At 44.6% G+C, this 21,442-nt stretch overlaps 2 long non-coding RNA genes across 2 annotated transcripts; both read left to right on the forward strand.

Annotated features, from left to right (window-relative positions):
* The first annotated feature begins 3,035 nt into the window (after window positions 1-3,035).
* LOC138241294 (uncharacterized) lies at window positions 3,036-8,661 on the forward strand. Its single transcript, XR_011190522.1, has 4 exons — window positions 3,036-3,270; window positions 5,492-5,776; window positions 6,453-6,734; window positions 8,096-8,661. It is a non-coding gene; the product is annotated as an uncharacterized lncRNA (long non-coding RNA).
* A 4,853-nt stretch (window positions 8,662-13,514) lies between these two features.
* Window positions 13,515-20,253, forward strand: LOC138241296 (uncharacterized). Its single transcript, XR_011190524.1, has 5 exons — window positions 13,515-13,800; window positions 14,881-15,007; window positions 17,207-17,491; window positions 18,171-18,452; window positions 19,842-20,253. It is a non-coding gene; the product is annotated as an uncharacterized lncRNA (long non-coding RNA).
* The last annotated feature ends 1,189 nt before the right edge of the window (window positions 20,254-21,442 follow it).

Consider the following 21,442-nt stretch of genomic DNA (forward strand, 5'->3'; position numbering starts at 1 on the left):
AAGTTGCGTCGGTAGGCACAGGCGTAAACGAAGAGATAGGCTGGGGTCAGGATCCGAGAAAGCGTAAAACAGGCGAAGGTACAAAATCGAGTGGCTAAAGCGGTTGTCGGAAAAGCGGGGTCGAAGTCCAGGGGAGAAGTCATAGTAAGGCAAAGGCGTAGTTAGAAGGTAAGCTCCGGGAGAGAATCTCAATCGTGAGCAATGACCGGGGGACAGAAGAGGGTTTAAGTAGAGGACTGATTGACGCGTGCACGTTTGGTATGGGGAGAGCTCGAGGGAATGCGGGAGCGCTTGCCTGCGTGAGGGAGATTCATGACAGAACCAACAGAATCAACCTGAACTCAAGAATGAAAACAAGAATGCCCCCGAGACACCTGCACCCCCGGACCACTCTGGTATCAACACCCCCAAACCCATCCATACCAGCTAACAAGACTCAGAATCGGTGTAACCCTCCAACCTGGACCAAGAGCAAGATGGGACAAGAACCTGCACCACACTACGTACACAGGTTTGTATTTTTGGCTGAAGATGAAAATGTCTAACATAGATTGTTTTGGTTCTAGCAAACAATAAAAATAGTTGTTAAAATCCAAACACACATAATGAGATCACTCTCTGTCAGTATGTGTAACATTCGGGGTCTGGGCTCCTCTGTATTTGGGCTAAAGAGAGTTCAACAACAATATTAAATGCACTGACATCATAATCTGACAAGATCCATTGTTTAGGGGAGACTTGATCACCCACTGTCCCCCTGGTATCGTGAAGCTCATTGTCCTTTAGCTTTCCAAAACCAGAATCACTTGGGACTCCGGGGGATCGGTGTATGCAAAATATGAATTCCTTATGCAAGAAATTGTATATGGTCAATATAGCGATCATATCTTATCAGCAGATGGTAATCTCCAAGGAACAAGTAATAGGTTTATTCCACACTGAAAAATGATCAAATGATTGATGAACCCAAGTGATTTGAAAGAAATGTTAAACAACTCAAAGCGAGGTTGTATAAGGGTCTGGGGGCTGTCTGGTGTGTAAAACACTTGGTTTCAGCAGTGTGGCTGTTGTATTTGAAATGCTATTGAGCCACGAAGACGACCCACCTATCCCAGTGTATTACCTGTAATGTTATCTTCAAAAAATCATAAAAAAATATAAAGAAAGGTTCCACAACCCAAAACAAAGCTGGGAAAAGTCAGAGGACCTGCTTAGTGTGCAAAACACTTGCAGCATTGTGGGTGCTGTGGTTTAAATGCTATTGGTTTGTGAACAGAATACCCCTATCCCAGTGCATTGTGCCACATTAAATAAAAGCACGAGAAAAAGAGATTCAGAACACAAAGCTGTGTCAGTGTTCTGTGTAAAAAAGTCGGTTTGAACATCATGGGAGCTGTTTTTAATAAGCTGCTGAGTAAATAATATTTTAATCTTCCTGCTGTCAGTAGTATTTTCAATATAGTTGACCCTTACCTGAATGAAAACAGGATGTAAAGGAAGGGTTTCAGAAATCAAAGCTTTATTCCCGTGCTTACAGTCCGGGTAATTGGAGACTGCGCTGTTCTGCTTCCTGTGGTCATATACGAGTTTTTCGCATGAGGCCGTGTTGAACAGTATTTCTCGCGTTGTGAACTTGTGTATACAGCGGTCCCCCAGGTTCCAGTTCGTGCGTAATTACGCATCGATGAAAAATCGGAGGTTTAAAAAAAGATAATTAGCTCACTGATAGTTTGATGTAAAGGGTGTGGAAATATCCACAAGTCGTGGTCTTTAAAATGCTTTTGGTTTGAAGGCGTTCTGTGCTTCCATTGCGGAGATCTGGACAAAAGAATATTCGTGCTCGGTAAAAAAAAAAGTCATAAAAACGAAAAAGTCAAGGCTGAGAAAGTATCCACAATGTATTTTATACACAAAGCAAGCGTTTTTGTAACTAAGAGATTTCGTGAAAGCGCTACAGACGTGCCAAAATCGTTTTCGAACTTCAAGGTACTATAACTTTGGCGGCAAGACGCCAGGTAGAGCTCTCAAGTAGTAGACTCAATACCGAGCAGCGGGAAGCCGGTGAAGATGGTATAAGTAGCACTGCGCACCGCACGGTGGAATGTGAGCAGGTGGTTTAACTCCTGCGGCGGCGTTTGTTAATAATCGCCCGCTGCTGGGGCTGATTAGCTCGCTTACGAGTTGGTCTTGACTGCCTGGTGGTCATGACAGAATCTTTGTAAACCCCATCTTATCCCTTCTTGTTTATCTTTTTGGAATGCAATGTTTGAAAATATAAACTGGAAGTTAGTTTGGACAACTCCTGATATCGTATTACAAATAAAGTTAAAGAGATATTGTTTAAAATTGTTCAGAAGTTGTATCCAGTTAAATGAGTGCTCTCTACATTTAAGCATGAGCAGGATGATCTGTGTGTTTTTTGTCGGGCTGAAAGGGAATCTTTGGTGCATTTATTTGTGAGGTGGAGGTTTGTGAAGTTGTTTTGGACAGACATGCAGAGTTTTGTTTGCAGGCAGTTAAAGGTGTTTTTTAGATTTAAGGATTTTGATATTTGATTGTATAATGTTTAATAGAAAATGTGGAAAAAGAGCATTTATTTCTAGTCAATTTATTAGTCATTCTGGGTAAATTTCACATCCATAAATCAAAATGGTTTAATGATACTCCCCTTTTTAAAACTTTGAGGAGGAGCTGAAACACTATTTCAATTCTATAAAAAAATTGAGAAATAATAAAGCAAGGAAAACATATGATATATGTAAAAAATACAATTTGATCACATAAGTTACTTCATTACCTCTGGCGGTTAAATGTTTTTTCTCTTGTATCTGTTTTTGATCCACTGGTTGTAGTTGTATTTGTAAATTCTTTATACGTTTAATATATATATACAGAAGGTTTGGTTACTTGCCACAAAGCCCAGAGCCTAAGCGGAACAAAATTAAGTTTGCCTCTGGTGGGAGGGGCTCTAGTCTCTAGTGTCTGGTGAGTCACTTGTCCTGGAGTCTTCATTTAACACACTCATAGGTTGTACGCTTTACAGTCTCGCTTTACTTCGGTGTATCTGCGGAGTATTTTGCCCCGCAGCATTCTGAAAAGAGAAAAGAAACCTCTACAGCAACATTTTAAATTCCACAAAGCAGATTAAACTGGGACCAGCTACCCAGGGACTAGGTAATCGTCGCGAAATGAAGACCGCTGTGGAGCTCTGCCTGCTGCTGTGTGCCCTATCCCTAGGCTTCCAGACGGCAGCTTCGAGCACGGGTGAAGGTAGGTCGGGCGGTGAAAACGTCTTTCATTCAAATAGACAGCCTCCTTTGTCCAAGTACGTATCTTGGAAAAAGTGAAATGATTTTGTGTCACGTTTTTTAAATACTGGGACAAATCTGCTTTGAGCAATTCAATTTCCCTAGAGTCTTACTCCGCCGTTCCGGCTCTTACCTGGTCCCGCGAAATCCTAGTTTTCTTGGACTTCACAAAATGACAAAACCGCTGACAGCAGAAACCGGGCACTTCTCACCGCTGTTTTTATGCTGAGAATCGTTTTATAGTAAATAAAAAATTCTACTACACGACATAATGAAGTTTGTGAAAGGAGACAGTGGAGAAGACGGTGAGTAGAAACACGATTTTGGCACACCTGTAGCGTTTTCACGAAACCTCCTAGAGTTGCGAGAACATTTGCTTTATGTAAAAAGTACATTGTGAATGTTTTCACAGCCTCCACTTTGCCGTTTTTATGCCATTTTGGTGACCACGCACGAGTCTTCGTATGTCCGTATCTTCGCAAGGGAAACAGACTTGTGAAAATGGTCTTGTTTCATAAAACGTTTAATTTTTTGGTTAATTTTACAATATCTGACCAATACTGTCAAATAGACAGAACTCTTCGAAATGGTAATGAACTGTGCGAGGAGGAATATTCACATATTCACATTCACACACAAATCAATCAGAAAAACGAACAACAGGTCATAAAACAGGTACAGTTTGCACAGACTCTATAGAGTCAATACCTCTGCTGCTTCTCAACAATCGGCATTCTCACATACGCTCCTTTCTTGTCTAGGTGTGAGAGGGTAGTGTGCAGGGCAGTGGCGATGGCTGTTCTGTCGGTTTGCAACTTGCAGTGGGTCCAAGGTGTCAGGCAGTGAAGAGGTGATGTGTGCTTTGCAACGGGACGGAAGTCAGTCTGACGGCTAACTCTGGTTTTCTTGCGGATCTGAAGAATGTGGTTTTCCTGAAGCAGGAGGGGACTGGGTATTGAGTATGAGAAAGACTGAATATGTCCGTGACAGCAGGTCTGCGCAAGCCTTCAGGACACGGCCAGGGATAGCGCCTGGGTCAGGAGCTTTGAGGGGCTTTGTCTTCCTAAAAACTGTGTACACGTCCGCTCTGGAGACAGACAGTGGGTATCTCTCCTGGTTTACTGGGATTTTCTTAGCTGCGTCTGTGTTAGGGACTTCGAACCGAGCATAGAGTGAGTTTAGTTCAGCGGAGAGAAAGACGTTTTGTGTCGTATTGCTGGGTTGCGCTTTGTAATCTGTGATGGTGCGAATTCCGTTTCCCATATTCCGGGTGTCTCGGTCATCGTGATAGTATGATCCAGTTTCTCTCTATAGTTGTATTTACCTCTTTTAATGGCTTTTCTGAGGTCAGATCTGGATTTTTTTTGTACTTGTGTTGAAAGTGACTGTCCTAGCGTTGAGTTTAGCGCGTATTTCAGGATTAACGCATTTAATGTCAACTAGTTCATAAAATTGGGTTCTATGACTTCTGAATACTGAAATATGTAGGAGAATCTTACTTATTATGTAGAGGGCTTCTTATCACTTGTAGAATTCCCTGTTTATTAAATTCTGTTTCTTAGGTGTTAAGAATTGCTTACACTAATATAGTGCTTTTTCTGGACACTCCACTCAAAGCACTTTACAGGTAATGGGGATCCCCTCCACCACCACCAATGTGCAGCCCCACCTGGATGATGCGACGGCAGCCATAGTGCGCCAGAATCCTCACCACACATCAGCTATCAATGGGAAGGAGAACGGAGTAATGAAGCCAATTCATAGATGGGGATTATTAGGAGGCCATGATTGCTTAGGGCCAATGGGAAATTTGGCCAGGACACCGGGGTTACACCTTTTCAAGAGACACCCTGGGATTTTTTAAATAACCACAGAGAGTCAGGACCTGGGTTTTACGTCTCATTCAAAGGATGGCGCCTTTTTACAGTATAGTGTCCTTGTCACTACACTGGGGCATTAGGACCCACACAGACCGCAGGGTGAGCGCCCCCTGCTGGTCCCACTAACACCTCTTCCAGCAGCAACCTTAGTTTTTCCCAGAAGGTCTTCCATTCAGGTACTGACCAGGCTCACACCTGCTGAGCTTCAGTGGGCTGCCAGTTGTGAGGAAATGCCTCTCCTCTCCCTTTGCCTTAGTGTACTCAAACCATTTTGTCATTTTGTGTTGTTGTTTTTTTCCCCAGGTGTGTTTTTTAAAAAGCCTGGAGATACTCTGCAACAGGTTCTGCCGAGAATCGATCCCAACTCACAGCTGACATGGAGGAGACCTGAAGAGAAAGAGGAGAGCCTTGTTGTGACTTTAGTCGATAACCAGGTGACTTGCGTGGGGCAGTTTGAAGACCGCTGTGAATTGAACTCGAGTACCTCAGAGCTGCGACTGCTGAATCTGACAGCTGCCGACACTGGCCATCTTCTGCTCCGAAACTCAAGCGATGAAGTTGTTTGGACCGGATATGTCAGCGTGGAAGGTAAGTCACATGAACAGCAGGGAACTCTCCTTCTTTGATTTCAGTTTGAAATGTACAGTATGTTCAGGTTGTGGTTAATGTCATCTGCACCGAGTTTGTCATTTATGTCAAGCTTGTATTGAATTATATTGTTGGGAGAGGGCCGTGCAGTCGTTTTTTTTTTTTTTACATTTTTCTGTTTGGATTGCTGGCCACTTTAATGGAACCTGTGCCAGGCAAGACCGACAGGGTAATGTTGAAAATGAGACTCAGTCGTGCTCTCCATGCCTTATGCCCTGAGCTTTCAGGATTGACTCCGGCTTTGTAACACCCCTCACCAGGATAGGTGACTTTCTCATTGAGGATGGGGGAGTAAGGAAAGACACCAGGGAACCTATGTATTGTGTTATCTTGTGTATATACTGTACATGCTGTCGTTGAATCACTGCATTCGTTTCTTTCTTTCTGTTCACCTATCATTGCAGCCATTGCAATTTGTATGTGTACAGTTTCAGTGATCTCTTCTTATCTGACTCAATCTTGACTGCAGTTAGAATTACATTGACTATTTGAGTTGTTGTCTACATTAGTGTTGGTTTTTTTCATCAGCTAGTATTAAAAACATTCTTTAAAATGTCAGCTCTTTTCAACCATATTGTAGTTACAATTTTTCCTGAGTTTTTCTCCTCTTCCACAGGTGTTGTCCTCATGCAAGGGGAAACTCTGAGACACACTCTCAAAAACACAGTGCATCTCTTAAGGCTGTGTTTGAGATGCCCGGGAACAGAGACAGATGTTCTTGTAATGACTGTAGATCATAACACATCAGACTGTACTGGTCGATTTACTGACCGTTGTGGATACAGTTCATCTACTGCAGAGTTCTGGTTGAATGATTTAACGGTCAGTGACACTGGCTTGTACATAGCGAGGAACTTGGACAAAGAAGTTGTCTGGGCGTGCAATGTGGATGTTAAAAGTAAGTCTTCTGAATTATTATCATCATCTTAATTTATATTAATAATAATAATTGCTTACACTTATATAGCGCTTTTCTGGACACTCCACTCAAAGCGCTTTACAGGTAATGGGGACTCCTCTCCACCATCAATGTGCAGCCCCACCTGGATGATGCGACGGCAGCCATAGTGTGCCAGAACGCTCACCACACATCAGCTATCAGTAGGGAGGAGAGCAGAGTAATGTAGCCAATTCATAGAGGGGGATTATTAGGAGGCCATGATTGGTAAGGGCCAATGGGAAATTTGGCCAGGACGCCGGGGTTACACCCCTACTCTTTTCGAGAAATGCCCTGGGATTTTTAATGACCACAGAGAGTCAGGACTTCGGTTTTACGTCTCATCCGAAGGACGGCACCTGTTTACAGTATAGTGTCCCCGTCACTATACTGGGGCATTAGGACCCACATGGACCGCAGGGTGAGCGCCCCCTGCTGGCCCCACTAACACCTCTTCCATTTAGCATATACTGTATGTAAATGTATTTCTTTAACTTGCCGTTAATTCTGTTTGTACTTTAACATAGTAAATGTCATAATCCTACCTTAAGAACCCTGGGCATTGGACTAAATTGATCACAGTTTCAGGTACAGTAGGTGTGTTAAGAAGTCAGCAATATCTAATTCAGACGAAGGCAGTTCCAGTCCTCTAATGTATGATTCCTGCATGGTTTAGTGTCACTGTTTCATTTGCACCTGGTCACCACCTTGAAAACAGTTGTTAACCAAGACTGGAGTGAGACTGTTAGTGGGGTACGACAGGTATTGGTTCTTGCATTGCTTCTTTTCCTAATCTGTGCCAAGGATCTAGTCTCTGGTGTAGTCTTGATGCATTTATAGGTAATGCAAACATATGCTAATACAGTGTCAGCAGCACAAGCAATACCAAAGACCCTAGACCCTGTTAGGATCTAGGCAAACACCTAGCAAATGACATTTAACATGGATAAGCACAAGGCCAACAACACGTGGGCAGTAATGATCTGACCTCTGACCTGGAAAAGGCAATGCATGTCACTTTGTTGGCAACCTCACTTAGTGTGGAGGAGATTATTGTTTACAAAAACTTTTTTTTTTTACTATAAATTGCAGCCTGTGTGCTTGTATTTGTGTATGGAAATGTGTCCGGTCCAGGGATTAGTCTTTCCTTGTTCCCTGTTCGACCGGGATAGGCTCTGGGTTACTGCAACCCTTACAAAGGGTAAACTGCTTTCTGATAATAGAGAGTTTCATACAACATTGTATTGTTTCAGCGTTAGTGTTTTTTGTTTCTTCACATTTGTACTATTTCTAAGCTCATGAGGTGATTTCTTTTCCTACAGGTAACTCACATTCTCCTCAGAACATTCTGCATTTCCAAGACCTTGTCATCATCATTGGTATCGTTGCTGTGTGTTTTCTTTGTATACTGCTGTATAAAGCCTTAGAGACCCGGAGGAGGAACTGAACGTGTGTCTTGAATGTACTGTATGCCACGGTGCTCCTGGATACACCTCCCATACTAAGCCCGGCAGTGTATGAGCCCAACAAGGACTAGAGCCGTGGAGGAAGCCACGTGTTTAACCCCTGCTGGTTGGCGAAAACTTTCTACCCTGCCTGAATGAGTACTGCAGCACCTGAAAAGATGTCACTGGCCTACTGTCAATTTTTTATTGGCATCTTGATGTGTTTTAATGACTGTTCTGTCTTTAGATTTTTAAATTATACAACTTTATTTGGAAGAGTAAACCTCATTATATTCGAAAACACCTTCTGAGTAAACCAAAAAACCAAGGTGGCATGAATGTTATAGACTTTTATGTCAAATCTAACATTTAAAATTAATTGGAATAGGAAATATGAATAATATCTCATATTTGGATTTTTATTCCAAGCATAATTTTTCAGAATGTTGGGGATCTTGACTTTTTGTTAAAATGTAACTTTGATATAAAAAAAATCCCAATTAAGTTGTCTAATTTTCATAAGCAAGTATCATTATACTGGACTTTATTATGCAAACACAGTTGTTCACCACATACATATTACATTTGGAATAATCAAGACTTCAGGTTTAAAAATAAATGTATTTAGTGGCTCAACTGTTGAATGAAGACGGTAGATTGTTTCCTTATCCTGAATTCCTGGAGAGATTTCAGTTCCCTGTCACCCCTAAGGAATATGCAATAGTTTTTGATGCCATTCCAGAAGGTGGAGTGAGCTTGTTAAAAAGCAAATTAAAGCGCTTTCAGGACTGACTTCCTTTCTGGTCTTACAACTGATTTATTCTTGGATGGCGTGGAAATAAAGGATAAGAAATGTACTGTAACAATACTCATATACAGAATCTATTAGGAATGCCTGGTGGGAAGATACACGGATCCTGTGCAGCCGCAGGCACGGGTAATAGATGAGGCAGGCGAACAATCCAAAAACGAGAGGCAAGGTCGTGGTCAAAAGGCGAAAGGCAAATCGTAACCCAAGGAGATCTCCGGTAGCAAACAGTCCGAGGCGAGAGGCGAGGTGCAAAGTCGAAAAGGCAGAAGGGGAGTCCAATAACCAGAAAAAACGCCAGGTAGAGCTCTCAAGGAGTAGACTCAATACCGAGCAGCGGGAAGCAGGTAAAGATGGTATAAGTAGCACTGCGCACCGCACGGTGGAATGTGAGCAGGTGGTTTAACTCGTGCAGCGGCGTTTGTTAATAATCACCTGCTGCTGGGGCTGATTCGCTCGCTTACGAGTTGGTCTTGACTGCCTGGTGGTCGTGACAGTACCCCCCCCTTCACGGCCGATCAGGATAATCCCTGTGGAAGTCTCCGATTAGTGTAGGGTCCAAAATATCCTTCTCCGGAACCCAAGATCTTTCTTCAGGGCCATAGCCGTCCCAGTCAACCAGATACTGAAGGGTACCGCGGTTCCATCTAGAGTCGAGGATCTTGTGGACTGTATATGCCTGGTGCCCCAGAATGGGACACGGGGGTGGCGGGCGATGTTGGGGAGCCGCAAGAGGTGAGCGGGAGAAGGGTTTCAGGAGGGAGACGTGGAAAGACAGGTGGATTTTAAGGGTGGAAGTGCAAGACGGAAGGTAACTGGGGTGATCCGGGAGAGTATCCTGAAGGGGCCGATATACCTAGGCCCGAGCTTCTTGGAAGGCAGGTGTAGAGGTAGGTTCCTTGTTGATAGCCAAACAAACTGGCCTCTGCAAAAACAGGGGGCTGGTCTGCGGTGTCGGTTTGCGAATTTGGCCTGGCACTGGGTTGACTTGGTGAGAGCTGTCCTCACCATTCTCCAGGTCCTCCGCAGCTTGGAAATATATTGACACACCGACGGCACAGCCGTGTCCGGAGGGGTGACAGGAATGAGAGTGGGTTGATAACCTAGAGAACAGAGGAAGTGAGAGAGACCTGTGGAGGAGGAGGTAAGAGAATTATGGGCATGCTCTGCCCAGGGAAGTAGCGATGACCAGTCATCCTGCGAGTTGGAGGTGAAGGCTCTCAAAAAGTTAAGGAGGCTTTGGTTGGTCCGTTCCACCTGACCCTTGGCCTCAGGATGATAACCCGAAGTCAGAGATACATGGGTCCCTAAAACTTGGCAGAACGCTTTCCAAAAGACCGAGAAATTGAGGTCCCCTGTCTGAGACCACATCGTCGGGCAACTCATGTATCCTAAAAAATACCTGTTGCACAAACAGTGACACCATTTCCTGGGCTACCTTGGAAAAACGATCAGAGATCACCAAGATTACCGTATGACCTTGACTGCTAGGAAGGTCCATAATGAAGTCCACAGCTATGTGGGACCAAGGGCAGCGTGGGATCGGAAGAGGGTGAAGGAGACCGGTCTTCTTGGCACACGGAGTCTTGCTCCTGGCACAGACCGGGCAAGCTCGGACATAATCTGCAGCATCTGATCGCATGAAGGCCACCAGAAATCTCTGGTGAGTAGTTCCAGAGTGCATCTGCACCCGGGATGGCCTGCAAACCGGGAGTCATGCCCCCATTGCAGAACCGCAGAACGCAAGTTGTCCGGTACAAAAAGCTTATCCGGGGGGCAGCACACAGGAACTATAGCTCCCTTGAGGGCACGTCTGATCTGATCTTCAATAGAGCAGTGGATCGCCCCGAGGATTCCGTTAGATGAGATGATTGGTTCCAGAGTGTTGTCCAGATCCGGGAGATCATGGAGCCGAGAGAGAGAGCATCAGCCCTCCCATTCTTAGAGCCAGGCGTATAGGCGATAACAAAATTAAAGTGACCAACGGGCCTGACGGGAATTGAGGCGTTTGGCCGACTGAATGTAGGCCAGGTTCTTATGGTCCATGATAATGACAAAGGGGTGATGAGCCCCCTCCAACCAGTGTTTCCATTCCTCCAGGGCCAGCTTGATAGCTAGGAGTTCACGATTGACGACATCATAATTAACCTCGGCAGGGGAGAGCTTCCTCGAAAAGAAGGCACAGGGATGTGGAATGTGCTTATCCCCGTGGCGCTGGGAGAGGACTGCCCCAACCCCCTAGGCTGAGACGTCAACCTCCACCATGAATGGCTGAGAGGGATCCGGGTGTCGTAGAAGTGGCGCCGAACTGAAGAGTTGTTTTAAGCGTAAAAAAGCCAAGTTAGCCTCCGGGTTCCATTTACCCAAGCCTGGTCGATTGCGGGTTAGTGCTGTGATAGGCGCCACGACAGAGCTAAAGTTCCGGATGAAACGTCTATAGAAGTTGGCAAAACCTAGAAAACGTTGAATTTGCTTTAAGTTACGAGGGGCTGGCCAGTCATTGATGGCTGCCACCTCGGCAGAATCCATCTCTACACCAAGGGGGGAAATGATGTAACCCAGAAAGTGAATTTTAGAGGCGTGAAAAACGCACTTCTCAAGCCTGGCGTAGAGTTTGTTGTTAATGAGTATAGTCAGGACCTCCTGGACATGGTGGACATGATCCCTAGGGTTGGCAGAAGAGATGAGGATATCATCCAGGTAAACCAAAACAAAATTCCCCAATAATGTCCCTAAAAATGTCATTCATGAATGACTGGAAGACCGCCGGGGCATTAACAAGACCAAAAGGCATCACCTGCTATTCATAATGTCCATGGGTGGTCATAAAGGCCGTCTTCCACTCATGCCCTTCACGTATCCTGATTAGGTTGCAAGCCCCCCGTAGATTTAACTTCGAGAAGATGGAGGCTCCCCGTACGGACTCCAAAACGGCTGGAATTAAAGGCAGGGGGTAACGATGTTTGACCGTAATGGAGTTCAGTCCTCTGTAATCAATATACGGCCGCAAGGAGCCGTCCTTCTTTCCAATACAGAAGAAACCCGCACAGGCTGGAGAAGAGGAGGGACGAATGAATCCTGACTCCAGAGCCTCCTTAATATAATCTTGCAAAGCCTGATTCTCTGCCTGAGTGAGAGGGTAGATCCGTCCTTTGGCTGGGAGCAACTCTATAGCACAGTCACAGGTACGGTGAGGTGGAAGCAAAAGAGCCTTCTGCTTATCAAAGGCTTGTTTCAGATGCCTGTATTGGGGCGGGATGGTAGAGTGCTCCTCCCTAGAGGTTACTGCAGCAGCAACCTTAACTGGCTGACATGACAGGATTGGCTCCAGGCAATGAGCTCGTTCTTGTCCCAGGAGATGTGGGGATCGTGCTTCTTGAGCCAGGGAAGACCCAGGATTACCGGGTAGGCAGGCGAGTCCAGGAGAAGGAGTGAAATTTCCTCAACATGAGTAGCACCAACTGTTAGACGGAGAGAGGGACGGTTTGCCAGGTAATCCGTCCAGGTGCAATCAGGGATCCATCCAGAGCTTGAATACAGATCGGGGGCGAGACCGGAGCCAGGGGAATATCCCACTTCTTAGCAAAAGTGGCGTCTATAAAGTTCCCCGCTGCCCCCCGAGTCAACAGAAACCAAAAGGGGAAGGTGTAAGTCAGTCCAAGAAATTTCAGCTGGGAATAAAGGGCCAGACGAGGTTTGAGAAAAAACGGTACTACTGACTCTAACAGTAGGCTGCGGAAGGGTTCGAGAAGGATACGGGGGTCTCAAGGGACAAGCAGAGAGGTGATCAGGTGCAGAGCAATAGAGACAGTCCCTCCTGACAGCGCCTTTCCTTTTCCTCCGAGGAAAGGGGTGCATGATGCAGAGTGGGCACCGTGGAGGTAGTACCTTCAGGATGGCCCAGACTGCTTCCATCATGAGTCTCGGCTCTCCGCAGCCGAATGCGGGTGTCCAGTTCAACCACCTGAGCGATTGCCGATTCGAGAGAGCAGTTGTGAAGTGGCAAGAGCACCAGGTGGTCCTTTAGATCTTCAGAGAGACCCTTAGAAAAAAAGGCAAATCAGGGCTTCAGGGTTCCAGTCAGACTCCGTGGTGAGGGCTTGGAATTCAGCCACATAATCATTCAGAGATCCATCACCCTGACGAAGCGAGGCGAGCCAAAGATGAGTCAGGTCCGGGTTGACTGGAGAAAAACGTGCCTGCAGCCGGTCTGCAAAAAGCTGGAAAATCAGCAAACTGAAAATCTCCCCTAGCAAGCACCACAGCTGCCCAGTCCAGAGCCTTACCAGTGATCAAGGAAAGGGTGTAACCGATCTGTTCCCGGGGAGAAAAAAAAAGGAAGTGCTCAGGATGCAACTGGAAAGCCAAGGAGCATTGCGCAATAAAACCCCTACAGCCCGCGGCGTTGCCGTCATATCTTTCCGGGAGAACAAACGGTGAGCTTACGGAAGTGGGCTGGGCTGGAGGCGAAGGGACAGGGGAGGGCGGAAGGCTAGCGACGTGGTTGGAGAGAATGTGGAGCGAAGATTGAAGCTGGTTGAGAGCTTGGGAATGGCGATTGAGAAGTGAACGAAAGGCTTGTGCGTCCGCGGGATCCATCTGTTGGGTCGGTATTCTGTTAGGAATCCCTGGTGGGAAGATACAAGCCGCAAAAGGCAAAGCGGACGACAAAAAAAAAAAACAAAAAGCCGCAAAAGGCAAAGCGGACGACAAAACGACAGGTAGATCTCTCACGGAGTAAACCCAATACCGAGCAGCGGGAAGCATGTATACTGTAAGTAGCTCTGCGCATGGTGGAATGTGAGCAGGTGGTTTAACTCGTGCGGCGGCGTTTGTTAATAATCGCCCGCTGCTGGGGCTGATTAGCTCGCTTACGAGTTGGTCTTGACTGCCTGGTGGTCATGACAGAATCTTTGTAAACCCCATCTTATCCCTTCTTGTTTATCTTTTTGGAATGCAATGTTTGAAAATATAAACTGGAAATTAGTTTGGACAACTCCTGATATCGTATTACAAATAAAGTTAAAGAGATAGTTTAAAATTGTTCAGAAGTTTCATCCAGTTAAATGAGTGCTCTCTACATTTAAGCATGAGCAGGATGATCTGTGTGTTTTTTGTCGGGCTGAAAGGGAATCTTTGGTGCATTTATTTGTGAGGTGGAGGTTTGTGAAGTTGTTTTGGACAGACATGCAGAGTTTTGTTTGCAGGCAGTTAAAGGTGTTTTTTAGATTTAAGGATTTTGATATTTGATTGTACTGTTTAATAGAAAATGTGGAAAAAGAGCATTTATTTCTAGTCAATTTATTAGTCATTCTGGGTAAATTTCACATCCATAAATCAAAATGGTTTAATGATACTCCCCTTTTTAAAACTTTGAGGAGGAGCTGAAACACTATTTCAATTCTATAAAAAAATTGAGAAATAATAAAGCAAGGAAAACATATGATATATGTAAAAAATACAATTTGATCACATAAGTTACTTCATTACCTCTGGCGGTTAAATGTTTTTTCTCTTGTATCTGTTTTTTGATCCACTGGTTGTAGTTGTATTTGTAAATTCTTTATACGTTTAATATATATATACAGAAGGTTTGGTTACTTGCCACAAAGCCCAGAGCCTAAGCGGAACAAAATTAAGTTTGCCTCTGGTGGGAGGGGCTCTAGTCTCTAGTGAGTCGCTTGTCCTCAAGTCTTTTCATTTCACACACGCAGTAGGTGTTACGGTGCGTCTCGCTTTACTTCGGTGTATCTGCGGAGTATTTTGCCCCGCAGCGATACGCCTGCCGGTAGCTGCAGCATTCTGAAAAGAGAAAAGAAACCTCTACAGCAACATTTTAAATTCCACAAAGCAGATTAAACTGGGACCGGCTACCCAGGGACTAGATAATCGTCGCGAAATGAAGACCGCCGTGGAGCTCTGCCTGCTGCTGTGTGTCCTATCCCTAGGCTTCCAGACTGCAGCTTCGAGCACGGGTGGAGGTAGGTCGGGCGGCGAAAACGTCTTTCATTCAAATAGACAGCCTCCTTTGTCTAAGTACGTATCTTGGAAAAAGTGAAATGATTTTGTGTCACGTTTTTTAAATACTGGGACAAATCTGCTTTGAGCAATTCAATTTCCCCAGAGTCTTACTCCGCCGTTCCGGCTCTTACCTGGTCCCGCGAAATCCTAGTTTTCTTGCACTTCACAAAATGACAAAACCGGTGACAGCAGAAACCGGGCACTTCTCACCGCTGTTTTTATGCTGAGAATCGTTTTATAGTAAATAAAAAATTCTACTACACGACATAATGAAGTTTGTGAAAGGAGACAGTGGAGAAGACGGTGAGTAGAAACACGATTTTGGCACACCTGTAGCGTTTTCACGAAACCTCCTAGAGTTGCGAGAACATTTGCTTTATGTAAAAAGTACATTGTGAATGTTTTCACAGCCTCCACTTTGCCGTTTTTATGCCATTTTGGTGACCACGCACGAGTCTTCGTATGTCCGTATCTTCGCAAGGGAAACAGACTTGTGAAAATGGTCTTGTTTCATAAAACGTTTAATTTTTTGGTTAATTTTACAATATCTGACCAATACTGTCAAATAGACAGAACTCTTCGAAATGGTAATGAACTGTGCGAGGAGGAATATTCACATATTCACATTCACACACAAATCAATCAGAAAAACGAACAACAGGTCATAAAACAGGTACAGTTTGCACAGACTCTATAGAGTCAATACCTCTGCTGCTTCTCAACAATCGGCATTCTCACATACGCTCCTTTCTTGTCTAGGTGTGAGAGGGTAGTGTGCAGGGCAGTGGCGATGGCTGTTCTGTCGGTTTGCAACTTGCAGTGGGTCCAAGGTGTCAGGCAGTGAAGAGGTGATGTGGGCGGTAGTCATTCAGACGGCTAACTCTGGTTTTCTTGCGGATCTGAAGAATGTGGTTTTCCTGAAGCAGGAGGGGACTGGGTATTGAGTATGAGAAAGACTGAATATGTCCGTGACAGCAGGTCTGCGCAAGCCTTCAGGACACGGCCAGGGATAGCGCCTGGGTCAGGAGCTTTGCGGGGCTTTGTCTTCCTAAAAACTGTGTACACGTCCGCTCTGGAGACAGACAGGGGGTATCTCTCCTGGTTTACTGGGATTTTCTTAGCTGCGTCTGTGTTAGGGACTTCGAACCGAGCATAGAATGAGTTTAGTTCAGCGGAGAGAAAGGCGCTTTGTAGTCTGTGATGGTGCGAATTCCGTTTCCCATATTCCGGGTGTCTCGGTCATCGTGATAGTATGATCCAGTTTCTCTCTATAGTTGTATTTACCTCTTTTAATGGCTTTTCTGAGGTCAGATCTGGATTTTTTTTGTACTTGTGCATGATTCCAGAGTTGAAAGTGACTGTCCTAGCGTTGAGTTTAGCGCGTATTTCAGGATTGACGCATTTAATGTCAACTAGTTCATAAAATTGGGTTCTATGACTTCTGAATACTGAAATATGTAGGAGAATCTTACTTATTATGTAGAGGGCTTCTTATCACTTGTAGAATTCCCTGTTTATTAAATTCTGTTTCTTAGGTGTTAAGAATTGCTTACACTTATATAGTGCTTTTTCTGGACACTCCACTCAAAGCACTTTACAGGTAATGGGGATCCCCTCCACCACCACCAATGTGCAGCCCCACCTGGATGATGCGACGGCAGCCATAGTGCGCCAGAACGCTCCTCACCACACATCAGATATCAATGGGAAGGAGAATGGAGTAATGAAGCCAATTCATAGATGGGGATTATTAGGAGGCCATGATTGCTAAGGGCCAATGGGAAATTTGGCCAGGACACCAGGTTTACACCTTTTCAAGAGACACCCTGGGATTTTTTTAATAACCACAGAGAGTCAGGACCTGGGTTTTATGTCTCATTCAAAGGATGGCGCCTTTTTACAGTATAGTGTCCTTGTCACTACACTAGGGCATTAGGACCCACACAGACCGCAGGGTGAGCGCCCCCTGCTGGTCCCACTAACACCTCTTCCAGCAGCAACCTTAGTTTTTCCCAGAAGGTCTTCCATTCAGGTACTGACCAGGCTCACACCTGCTGAGCTTCAGTGGGCTGCCAGTTGTGAGGAAATGCCTCTCCTCTCCCTTTGCCTTAGTGTATTCAAACCATTTTGTCATTTTGTGTTGTTGTTTTTTTTCCCAGGTGTGTTTTTTAAAAAGCCTGGAGATACTCTGCAACAGGTTCTGCCGAGAATCGATCCCAACTCACAGCTGACATGGAGGAGACCTGAAGAGAAAGAGGAGAGCCTTGTTGTGACTTTAGTCGATAACCAGGTGACTTGCGTGGGGCAGTTTGAAGACCGCTGTGAATTGAACTCGAGTACCTCAGAGCTGCGACTGCTGAATCTGACAGCTGCCGACACTGGCCATCTTCTGCTCCGAAACTCAAGCGATGAAGTTGTTTGGACCGGATATGTCAGCGTGGAAGGTAAGTCACATGAACAGCAGGGAACTCTCCTTCTTTGATTTCAGTTTGAAATGTACAGTACGTTCAGGTTGTGGTTAATGTCATCTGCACCGAGTTTGTCATTTATGTCAAGCTTGTATTGAATTATATTGTTGGGAGAGGGCCGTGCAGTCGTTTTTTTTTTACATTTTTCTGTTTGGATTGCTGGCCACTTTAATGGAACCTGTGCCAGGCAAGACCGACAGGGTAATGTTGAAAATGAGACTCAGTCATGTGCTCTCCATGCCTTATGCCCTGAGCTTTCAGGATTGACTCCGGCTTTGTAACACCCCTCACCAGGATAGGTGACTTTCTCATGGAGGATGGGGGAGTAAGGAAAGACACCAGGGAACCTATGTACTGTATTGTGTTATCTTGTGTATATACTGTACATGCTGTCGTTGAATCACTGCATTCATTTCTTTCTTTCTGTTCACCTATCATTGCAGCCATTGCAATTTCTATGTGTACTGTTTCAGTGATCTCTTCTTATCTGACTCAATCTTGACTGCAGTTAGAATTACATTGACTATTTGAGTTGTTGTCTACATTAGTGTTGGTTTGTTTCATCAGCAAGTATAAAAAACATTCTTTAAAATGTCAGCTCTTTTCAACCATATAGTAGTTACAATTTTTCCTGAGTTTTTCTTCTCTTCCACAGGTGTTGTCCTCGTGCAAGGGGAAACTCTGAGACACACTCTCAAAAACACAGTGCATCTCTTAAGGCTGCGTTTGAGATGCCCGGGAACAGAGACAGATGTTCTTGTAATGACTGTAGATCATAACACATCAGACTGTACTGGTCGATTTACTGACCGTTGTGGATACAATTCATCTACTGCAGAGTTCTGGTTGAATGATTTAACGGTCAGTGACACTGGCTTGTACATAGCGAGGAACTTGGACAAAGAAGTTGTCTGGGCGTGCAATGTGGATGTTAAAAGTAAGTCTTCTGAATTATTATCATCATCTTAATTTATATTTATAATAATAATTGCTTACACTTATATAGCGCTTTTCTGGACACTCCACTCAAAGCGCTTTACAGGTAATGGGGACTCCTCTCCACCACCAATGTGCAGCCCCACCTGGATGATGCGACGGCAGCCATAGTGTGCCAGAATGCTCACCACACATCAGCTATCAGTAGGGAGGAGAGCAGAGTAATGTAGCCAATTCATAGAGGGGGATTATTAGGAGGCCATGATTGGTAAGGGCCAATGGGAAATTTGGCCAGGAAGCTGGGGTTACACCCCTACTCTTTTCGAGAAACGCCCTGGGATTTTTAATGACCACAGAGAGTCAGGACCTCGGTTTAAGTCTCATCCGAAGGACGGCACCTGTTTACAGTATAGTGTCCCCGTCACTATACTGGGGCATTAGGACCCACATGGATCGCAGGGTGAGCGCCCCCTGCTGGCCCCACTAACACCTCTTCCATTTAGCATATACTGTATGTAAATGTATTTCTTTAACTTGCCGTTAATTCTGTTTGTACTTTAACATAGTAAGTGTCATAATCCTACCTTAAGAACCCTGGGCATTGGACTAAATTGAGCACAGTTTCAGGTACAGTAGGTGTGTTAAGAAGTCAGCAATATCTAATTCAGACGAAGGCAGTTCCAGTCCTCTAATGTATGATTCCTGCATGGCTTAGTGTCACTGTTTCATTTGCACCTGGTCACCACCTTGAAAACAGTTGTTAACCAAGACTGGAGTGAGAGTGTTAGTGGGGTACGACAGGTATTGGTTCTTGCATTGCTTCTTTTCCTAATCTGTGCCAAGGATCTAGTCTCTGGTGTAGTCTTGATGCAGTTATAGGTAATGCAAACATATGCAAATACAGTGTCAGCAGCACAAGCAATACCAAAGACCCTAGACACTCTTAAGATCTAGGCAAACACCTAGCAAATGACATTTAACATGGATAAGCACAAGGCCAACAACACGTGGGCAGTAATGATCTGACCTCTGACCTGGAAAAGGCAATGCATGAGATGAACGAAATATAGGAAAAAGCATGTCACTTTGTTGGCAATCTCACTTAGTGTGGAGGAGATTATTGTTTACAAAAACATTTTTTTTTTTACTATAAATTGCAGCCTGCGTGCTTGTATTTGTGTATGGAAATGTGTCCGGTCCAGGGATTAGTCTTGCCTTGTTCCCTGTTCGACCGGGATAGGCTCTGGGTTACTGCAACCCTTACAAAGGGTAAACTGCTTTCTGATAATAGAGAGTTTCATACAACATTGTATTGTTTCAGCGTTAGTGTTTTTTGTTTCTTCACATTTGTACTATTTCTAAGCTCATGAGGTGATTTCTTTTCCTACAGGTAACTCACATTCTCCTCAGAACATTCTGCATTTCCAAGTCCTTGTCGTCGTCATCATTGGTATCGTTGCTGTTTGTTTTCTTTGTATACTGCTGTATAAAGCCTTAGAGACCCGGAGGAGGAACTGAAAGTTTGTCTTGAATGTACTGTATGCCACAGTGCTCCTGGATACACCTCCCATACTAAGCCCGGCAGTGTATGAGCCCAACAAGGACGAGAGCCGCGGAGGAAGCCACGTGTTTAACCCCTGCTGGTTGGCGAAAACTTTCTACCCTGCCTGAATGAGTACTGCAGCACCTGAAAAGATGTCGCTGGCCTACTGTCAATTTTTTACTGGCATCTTGATGTGTTTTAATGATTTCATGACTGTTCTGTCTTTAGATTTTTAAATTATACAACTTTATTTGGAAGAGTAAACCTCATTATATTTGAAAACACCTTCTGAGTAAACCAAAAAACCAAGGTGGGATGAATGTTATAGACTTTTATATATGTCAAATCTAACATTTAAAATTAATTGGAATAGGAAATATATGAATAATATCTAATATTTGGATTTTTATTCCAAGCATAATTTTTCAGAATGTGGGGATCTTGACTTTTTGTTAAAATGTAACTTTGATATAAAAAAAAATCCCAATTAAGTTATCTAATTTTCATAAGCAAGTATCATTATACTGGACTTTATTATGCAAACACAGTTGTTCACCACATACATATTACATTTGGAATAATCAAGACTTCAAGTTTAAAAATAAATGTATTTAGTGGCTCAACTGTTGAATGAAGACGGTAGATTGTTTCCTTATCCTGAATTCCTGGAGAGATTTCAGTTCCCTGTCACCCCTAAGGAATATGCAATAGTTTTTGATGCCATTCCAGAAGGTGGAGTGAGCTTGTTAAAAAGCAAATCAAAGCGCTTTCAGGACTGACTTCCTTTCTGGTCTTACAACTGTTTTATTCTTGGATGGCGTGGAAATAAAGGATAAGAAATGTACTGTAACAATACTCATATACAGAATCTGTTAGGAATCCCTGGTGGGAAGATACACGGATCCTGTGCAAACGCAGGCACGGCTAATAGATGAGGCAGGCGAACAATCCAAAAACGAGAGGCAAGGTCGTGGTCAAAAGGCAAAAGGCAAATTGTAATCAGAGATCACCAAGATCACCGGATGACCTTGACTGCTAGGAAGGTCCGTAATATAGTCCACAGCTATGTGGGACCAAGGGCGGTGTGGGATCGGAAGAGGGTGAAGGAGACCGGTCTTCTTGGCACGCGGAGTCTTTCTCCTGGCACAAGCTCGGACGTACTTTGCAGCAACTAATCGCATGGAAGGCCACCAGAAATCTCTGGCGAGTAGTTCCAGAGTGCGTCTGCACCCGGGATGGCCTGCAAACCGGGAGTCATGCCCCCATTGCAGGACCGCAGAACGCAAGTTGTCCGGTACAAAAAGCTTATCCGGGGGGCAGCACGAAGGAACTATAGCTCCTTTAGGGGCACGTCTGATCTGATCCTCAATAGAGCAGTGGATCGCCCCGAGGATTCCGTTAGATGAGATGATTGGTTCCAGAGTGTAGTCCAGATCCGGGGGATCATG

This window comes from Lepisosteus oculatus, chromosome 1 (assembly GCF_040954835.1).
Source record: "Lepisosteus oculatus isolate fLepOcu1 chromosome 1, fLepOcu1.hap2, whole genome shotgun sequence".
NCBI lineage: Eukaryota > Metazoa > Chordata > Actinopteri > Semionotiformes > Lepisosteidae > Lepisosteus > Lepisosteus oculatus.